General features: G+C 47.0%; 1 long non-coding RNA gene across 1 annotated transcript; it reads right to left on the bottom strand.

Annotated features, from left to right (window-relative positions):
* Positions 1–2,891: 2,891 nt before the first annotated feature.
* On the bottom strand, positions 2,892–5,401 carry LOC148182832 (uncharacterized). The gene is made up of 3 exons (XR_015774193.1): positions 5,294–5,401; positions 3,993–4,157; positions 2,892–3,542 (listed from the first exon to the last, which is right to left on the bottom strand). It is a non-coding gene; the product is annotated as an uncharacterized LOC148182832 (long non-coding RNA).
* Between the last annotated feature and the right edge of the window lie 562 nt (positions 5,402–5,963).

Raw genomic sequence — 5,963 nt, 5'->3', positions numbered from 1 at the left:
AATACCGTGAGATAGCAGAGGATTAGGAAGCCTGAGGTCCCGTTCCCAGAAGTCTTCTTTGCCTGGCCAAGGTTCAGAGTGGGGCATCTTGCTGCGGGGAGCCTGGGCTGGGATGTTGGTGCCTCGGGTTCAGAGCAGGGTTCCGTGGTGCTGGAAGGTGAGAACAGCAGTGCTGTGAGCAGGCAGCGTGCAGGAACCCCAAACCACAGGGAGGGGAAAGAACCAGGGATATTCCACACAGAACCAGCTCTTCCACTGCTGGAAGAGCTACAGCCAAAGATGATTTCCCCAGTGGCACAGAGGGATAAAAAAACCTCATTTTGATTCTCACCTTTCTGCTCCTAACCCAGACCCAGAGCAGCCAAAAGCTGTCTCTTGTCAGGGCAGGTGAAAGCCCTGTTAAACAGGGAGTGCAGAAACTGAAAGGCTGCAGATAAACTCGTGACCAGTCACTCTCTAAACCTTACCACTCTCACAATCTGTGTTTTCCTGGGAGCTGAGGAGGAAAACGAGCAGGAGCTCAGTGATAACTGGGAAATGTGGAGATGCTGTTGGGCTGGCTGGACAGGGCAGCAGCCACAGAGAGCACTGGAGTGCTGCAAGAGCCTCAGAGCACACCCTGAGAGCGTGTGCCACCCCTCAGGGCTGCTTTACACTGCCCTGGCAGGGAGCTGTGCCTGCCTCCTGTATGAATTTTAAACGAATTGTTAACACATTTTATGAATCTGGTAAAGGGGTGCTGATGTGGGAGAGAGCACATGTCTGTTCTGCAAGATGGAGTAAATAAATCATGACTTCCACGAGATAAAACTTTATTGAGCAGCAATAAACGACAGAAATGCTTCTCACAGCGTTTAAAGCCACGTAAAAGAGAGCACGGAGGGCTGATTGCCCCCAGCCCCCTGGAGCAGCCTGTGCTGGGCTGCTGGGGCAGAGGTGCCCTGCCACAGGGGCAGGGATTGCTGCTGGGCACACCCTGGGGCTGCTGCCAGCCTTTCCCCAGCCAGAATCCTTCCCTCACTCTCCTCTCCCACCGTAAATTCTGCTGTCCCCAGTCTCAGAGCACAGGACACGTTGGCTGTGCCACCCTCCTGCCTGGCTTCCCACTCTGAAGCTGCTCTCTGGAATAATAATAACAAATAATAACAATAACAACAACTACTCAAGGCCATCAGGGAGCAGAATATCAAAATTAGGCTGAAAAGGGGGCAAACCAAATTCTCCTATTTTTCTCCTAAAATTCTGACTCTTGTCAGAGCCTTCTGGCCCTTCTAAAGGGGTGAGCAGGAGCTGGTCCAGGACTCTGGGGGGGCTCTGGAGCATCCTGGGCACCCACACGAGCAGGGATGGTGCCACCAGCTCTGGGGCTGACATCCTGCTGCACATCCTGAGCAGAAAACCGCCTGAATTTGTACCAAAAACCTCTGGCAGCTGAAATGTGAGCCAGTGTCCTGCCACACCAAACCACACCACCCTTTCTAGAGGTGTTTACTCCACCTGCATGGAAGCTGGGCTCTAAACAGAACATTTTGCTGCTATTTTTACCAGCAAATTTAGTGTCAAGTCCTCTCAAGCAGCAACAGATTCTCACTTTTGTTATAAAGTAACCAAACAATTTATCTGGACATTCAAAACTGCAAAACAACAGTTCTGCATTATTGACATGGATGTCATGGATTTACTTTACAATCCTATTAATGAAAATCTCTAGGTCTAAATGACCAGCCAGTTCCTGGATTGCTGATTTCTGTTCACACCTCAGGTTCTCTTTCTAGCATCTCTCTGGCCATGAGGCATCCATCTGTGCTGCTGGCAGCCTGTGGAGCCCTGCCCTGCCATGGTGGCTTTAAGGTCTGAATTTGGCTAGGATTGTTGCTGCTTTCTAAAATGAAGTTATTTCAAAAGGCACTTGGCAGCTCTCTGCTCGTATTTGTGTCTCTGTCACTTGGAGAAGACAGAGGAGACTCTGGGGAGAGGCATTCTGGGGAATATTGGATTTACCTGAGCGTCTTTCTCTTCTTCACTGGCTTGGGAGTCTGAGTTTGGGTGTCCAAGAACATCTGGGTCAGTTTCAGAAGTGCAGCAGCTCCCTGCCCTGGCACTGCTGCTCTCCAGGAGCTGCCAGCTGCAGCATCAGCCACAAGGACACTGCAGCCAGAGTCCAGCCTTAATTCCTGCTCTGCCCTTCCCAGGGACAGCCCTCCCCTCCCAGTCCTGCTCTTGGTGTGCCAGGGATGCTCTGCTCTGCCCGAGGAGCGGGCTGGAGGGTCACAGCTGCCGTGGAACGGAGCCACTGCAGCAAGGAGGAATTAAAAGCAGAAAAGCAAAGTAATCCTGGGAGATTTTAGAGAGCCAGGACTGAGCCTCTTTATTAAGCCAGTGCTTAATAAAGAGGAATTCCCATTGTCCCAAAAGTTTCTTGGTTGCCAAAAAAAGCTCCCTTTCACCCCCAGAGATGCCCACAGAAGCAGACAGATAAATCTTCCTTCTTAGTCAACTTTTGTAGAGTAATAAAGTTTAAAAAGGGGAGAAGCCACTTGCCTGCTTGATCCCTTTGGGAAGGTGGAGTGGGATGAAACCTCCTGCCATGGGCCAGCCTGGCTGTCCCTGCAGTGCCCTCACCGAGGCTGCAGCCCCATAAATCTGCTCCTGGGGTGTCCCCAATCCCCCAGCTGAGGCAGGGAGTGCTGGATGAACGCTGCATGATACAGCAGAGACCCCAGATAAGTGACTTTATATACACATGGCACTAATCCCCTCTCCATCCAGACAATTTTAAAACATCTCGATATAGAATTCAACCAGGGAGATGTGAAACGAGGTGAAATTATTCAGGATATACAATGGAGGAATTTTATTACCGAGCTGACTGCATTATAAATCAAGTGCTCTGTAAATGCAATAAAACAATTGTTTAGTCTGCATGATTCATACCACAAACCTCTGTATTCTGTGTTTTGATCTTATTGCAGCAATAAACTGTCTAGACAGCAATTAACAAACTGTTTTTTCTTCAGATGTTTGGAGTGCCTTTGCTGCCTGATCAGCACTCAGAAATACAGGGCTTTTTCTCTATTCCTATTAATTATCAGGTTGATCAAGAAGCAGGGTCAGCTGCAATTGTCCAGCATTTCTCTTTCCATGAATTGCTACAGGAAAGGTACCAATAACACTGGTTTTTACTAGCACTAAGATAAGGATTTATTTTACCGTGGTGCTCCAAACTGAGCTTTGAAGTGTAATTTACATGAACAGAAGGTGCCATTTCAGGTCCTGATTCAACAAACTGCTTGTGCTTGTACCCAACTCTCAACATTTCAGTAACCCCAGGAGAATGAGTGCATTTAAATGATTTAAATTGGTACATGAGTTCATCCTTTGCTGAATGACAGCCAAAATCCAGATCCCTCCTATGTGGTTATCCCTCCTTTTTACACTGGAGCAGATGTGGCTTGCTCTTGGGCTGGCTTAGACTGGGAGGTGGGATGGAAGGAGCCTGGATCCTGGGACAGCGTCTGGGGGAAAGAGAGGCTTGAGAAATCCTGAAATAGATGGAGAGGCTTCTTCAGGTGCTCATCTCACCAGCAGGTGTGGTCACACAGATTTACAGCAACACAAACTGGGATGGCCAGTGAGCCTTCTCTGGCAGGGAGGGACAGACCCCCCTGTGCAGGGGACCCCTCTCAGGGACAGACCCCCCTGTGCAGCCAGGGCTGGACACCAGGGCCTGCAGGGACCAGGGACGTGGCTCTGGATGAGTTTTGTGCTCCTCCAGAGACTCATCCCTCCCTTCCCTGCAGCAGCTGCTGTGGCTCTGCACAATTCCCTGAAGATGAAAACTCCCCGTCCCCAATTTTTCTTGGATTTTCCCAAATGCAAACCAGCAAAGCAGGGTCTGGGGGCTTCCAGAGCATCCCTGGATGTGCTGCTGGTGCTGCAGAAGCCGCTCCATGCAGCCCTTGCTGGACAGCTCCCACCAGAACCCAGCTCACCTGAGCACACTCCAGGAGAAAGGGGTGATGGATCTGCTGGAGCCAAGGAAAATCCACCAGGAGCTGTTGGGAACACAGAATCCAGCTCAGGTGCTCCACGTTCTGTTTTGCAGGAATAATTCCGTGGGATTTGACTATAAGTCATGAGTCAGTATGTGATGTCTCCTGAGCAAAATGAAGAAAATAATTTGGAGGCTGCTATTCAGAAGTTATTTGAATAGGAAGTGTCCCCTAAGCCAGTGACAAACACTTGTTCTGTTGGTTTTCACATTTCAGTTGTGCTCACAGTTCTCAGCACCTACAGAGCCCTCCTCCTCCTCCATCACCTTTTTCCTTTTTGAACTCATTCCTTTGGGAACCTTACAAATGAAGTTAGTTTTCATTCAAAAATCACATTTTCATTCCTCTCTTCTGTACAAGTGCTGGGCAGATTTTGCAGGATTGCCCATGAAGTCAGACCTGCAGCTTTGATGTATTTCCCTGGAGGAATTTCGGTTTTTTCCCTCGACAGGATAGAAAGATGTAGAACTGTGCAGACTGCAATTAAGGAACAAGCACAGCCAGTCAAATCAAATTTTGAGCTTGCTAACCTTGGCAGTGTCCCTTTAAATTAACTTTGCAGCCTGAAGATGCACAAACAAAAGGATTTTAAGACTTTCTCTGAAGCAGCAGCATAGAGGAGGAAAAATAATCCCATCCTGAATTTTTCCTAATTTATTAATTTTAATCTTGGGCAATGAAAACTCATTGTCACTGTTCACGTGGAGATTTTTCTTTGGCTTAAAAACAATGCAGAGGGTCAGGGCTGTGCTGGTGAGTCTTGGGAAGGTGGGTGGAAGGGGGGAAAAAAATCCAAAGTCTCTTTTGTGCTGCTGCATGAAATCTGCTGCAACACTGCAGCCAAACAGCAAAACAGCTGCATTGTTAAGCTAAATGGCCAAATTTAATGAGTTTCTTTATTTATTCCTTTCTTTTATGCAGAGGTAAACCCCTGGTTTTCCAGAAGGTGGAAAAGGAGGCTCCTTTAATTATTTTGGATGATTTTTTGTGGAAGGACAAACCAATTTCTACAAGAGGGAGATGCTGCTTTAACTTTCTGCTAAATTAAATTCAGCTGTAACAAGTTGGTTTTTTCTTTCAGGTTATTTTTTATTAATTAATGCTGCATCCTTCAAACAACAAAAACATTCCTGGTACCCATCTTGCAACCCACAAACTCTTTAGGAAAAAAAATTGAAACGGAAAACTCTTAGGAGCAGGGAATTGTTTAAAATAGAAATACAATATCCCAAAAGACTCACTTGCTTTATACTTTTTTCCAAACTTGACTTCTGTCATTTTCCAATTCACCGAGTTCAGGGAAAAACAAAAGTTTTGTGGCAGCAGAGTCCCCTATGGCTCAGTGTTTCACATCCAAATAAAGGCAAAGGTGGTTTCACCTGGCTGTGCCTCAAAAGTCAGGTGATGCTCATCTGTTTCAAAGAACTTTAACTTTCAGAATGAGCTTTCCTTTAAACTTTGGCTATTTCAGCAATGGTTATTTCAGTTAACCCCACGTCCATCAGGAGCTGGCACAATTTTCTAATGACACCCCTTGTCTGTCAGCAGCGAGTTTTACATCACAGCCTTAAAGACAAACCCAGCTTAAAATGTCAATATTCCGAATCCATTTTGGCACATTGGCTCCCAGTTCATGCTGGACCAGTGAATCTAATTAACTGGGCACAGGAGGCTCTTTATGAATGGAATGTAACATAACCACCCAAAGTAATCTCGTTACGTTGGAACAAGAGGTTAAATACCACTTCCTGCTATGTAGTAGCTGTTAAGTATAGTATTGATGAAAAATATGCTAATAACGCCTCCTGAAAAGAATGGCTCGCTTCTTGTTAGCTAATCTCCGCGGGCTGGTCCTAAGCGGCTTTTGTGCTCCGGTTTATCACATGCACATCAAGCACCACGCTCCTGCTC

Source organism: Pseudopodoces humilis, chromosome 19, assembly GCF_049639895.1.
Source record: "Pseudopodoces humilis isolate 2021_Gansu_Grassland_sample_001 chromosome 19, ASM4963989v1, whole genome shotgun sequence".
NCBI lineage: Eukaryota > Metazoa > Chordata > Aves > Passeriformes > Paridae > Pseudopodoces > Pseudopodoces humilis.
Note: the sequence above shows the minus strand (reverse complement) of the source record. Positions and strands in the feature narration are given on the sequence as shown.